Genomic DNA, 2,811 nt, shown 5'->3' with positions numbered 1-2,811 from the left:
CTCAATCAGCCTCCACAGCATCTCAATCAGCCTCCACAGCATCTCAATCAGCCTCCACAACATCTCAATCAGCCTCCACAGCATCTCAATCAGCCTCCACAGCATCTCAATCAGCCTCCACAACATCTCAATCAGCCTCTGCAACATCTCAATCAGCCTCCACAACATCTCAATCAGCCTCCACAACATCTCAATCAGCCTCCACAACATCTCAATCCGCCTCCACAACATCTCAATCAGCCTTCATAACATCTCTATCAGCCTCCACAGCATCTCAATCAGCCTCCACAACATCTCAATCAGCCTTCATAACATCTCTATCAGCCTCCACAGCATCTCAATCAGCCTCCACAACATCTCAATCAGCCTCTGCAACATCTCAATCAGCCTCCACAACATCTCAATCAGCCTCCACAGCATCTCAATCAGCCTCCACAGCATCTCAATCAGCCTCCACAACATCTCAATCAGCCTCCACAACATCTCAATCAGCCTCCACAACATCTCAATCAGCCTCCACAACATCTCAATCAGCCTCCACAACATCTTAATCAACCTCCACAACATCTCAATCAGCCTCCACAACATCTCAATCAGCCTTCATAACATCTCAATCAGCCTCCACAACATCTCAATCAGCCTCCACAACATCTCAATCAGCCTCCACAACATCTCAATCAGCCTCCACAACATCTCAATCAGCCTCCACAACATCTCAATCAGCCTCCACAACATCTCAATCAGCCTCCACAACATCTCAATCAGCCTCCACAACATCTCAATCAGCCTCCACAACATCTCAATCAGCCTCCACAACATCTCAATCAGCCTCCACAACATCTCAATCAGCCTCCACAACATCTCAATCAGCCTCCACAGCATCTCAATCAGCCTCCACAACATCTCAATCAGCCTCCACAACATCTCAATCCGCCTCCACAACATCTCAATCAGCCTCCACAACATCTCAATCAGCCTCCACAACATCTCAATCAGCCTCCACAACATCTCAATCAGCCTCCACAACATCTCAATCAGCCTCCACAACATCTCAATCAGCCTCCACAACATCTCAATCAGCCTCCACAACATCTCAATCAGCCTCCACAACATCTCAATCAGCCTCCACAACATCTCAATCAGCCTCCACAACATCTCAATCAGCCTCCACAACATCTTAATCAACCTCCACAACATCTCAATCAGCCTCCACAACATCTCAATCAGCCTCCACAACATCTCAATCAGCCTCCACAACATCTCAATCAGCCTCCATAACATCTCAATCAGCCTCCACAACATCTCAATCAGCCTCCACATCATCTCAATCAGCCTCCATAACATCTCAATCAGCCTCCACAGCATCTCAATCAGCCTCCACAGCATCTCAATCAGCCTCCACAACATCTCAATCAGCCTCCACAGCATCTCAATCAGCCTCCACAGCATCTCAATCAGCCTCCACAACATCTCAATCAGCCTCCACAACATCTCAATCAGCCTCCACAACATCTCAATCAGCCTCCACCACATCTCAATCAGCCTCCACAACATCTCAATCCGCCTCCACAACATCTCAATCAGCCTCCACAACATCTCAATCAGCCTCCACAACATCTCAATCAGCCTCCACAGCATCTCAATCAGCCTCCACAACATCTCAATCAGCCTCCACAACATCTCAATCAGCCTCCACAACATCTCAATCAGCCTCCACAACATCTCAATCAGCCTCCACAACATCTCAATCAGCCTTCATAACATCTCAATCAGCCTCCACAACATCTCAATCAGCCTCCACAACATCTCAATCACCCTCCACAACATCTCAATCAGCCTCCACAACATCTCAATCAGCCTCCACAACATCTCAATCAGCCTCCACAACATCTCAATCAGCCTCCACAGCATCTCAATCAGCCTCCACAACATCTCAATCAGCCTCCACAACATCTCAATCAGCCTCCATAACATCTCAATCAGCCTCCACATCATCTCAATCAGCCTCCATAACATCTCAATCAGCCTCCACAGCATCTCAATCAGCCTCCACAGCATCTCAATCAGCCTCCACAACATCTCAATCAGCCTCCACAGCATCTCAATCAGCCTCCACAGCATCTCAATCAGCCTCCACAGCATCTCAATCAGCCTCCACAGCATCTCAATCAGCCTCCACAACATCTCAATCAGCCTCCACAGCATCTCAATCAGCCTCCACAACATCTCAATCAGCCTCCACAGCATCTCAATCAGCCTCCACAACATCTCAATCAGCCTCCACAACATCTCAATCACCTCCACAACATCTCAATCAGCCTCCACAACATCTCAATCAGCCTTCACAACATCTCAATCAGCCTCCACAACATCTCAATCAGCCTCCACAACATCTCAATCAGCCTCCACAACATCTCAATCAGCCTCCACAGCATCTCAATCAGCCTCCGGAACATCTCAATCAGCCTCCACAGCATCTCAATCAGCCTCCACAGCATCTCAATCAGCCTCCATGACATCTCAATCAGCCTCCACAGCATCTCAATCAGCCTCCACAACATCTCAATCACCCTCCACAACATCTCAATCACCCTCCACAACATCTCAATCAGCCTCCACAACATCTCAATCAGCCTCCACAACATCTCAATCAGCCTCCACAACACGTCAATCAGCCTCCACATCTCAATCAACCTCCACAACATCTCAATCAGCCTCCACAGCAACTCAATCAGCCTCCACAACATCTCAATCAGCCTCCACAACATCTCAATCAGCCTCCACAACATCTCAATCAGCCTCCACAACATC

The sequence above is a fragment of the Penaeus vannamei genome, chromosome 28 (assembly GCF_042767895.1).
Source record: "Penaeus vannamei isolate JL-2024 chromosome 28, ASM4276789v1, whole genome shotgun sequence".
In the NCBI taxonomy this organism is placed as follows: Eukaryota; Metazoa; Arthropoda; class Malacostraca; order Decapoda; family Penaeidae; genus Penaeus; species Penaeus vannamei.
Note: the sequence above shows the minus strand (reverse complement) of the source record.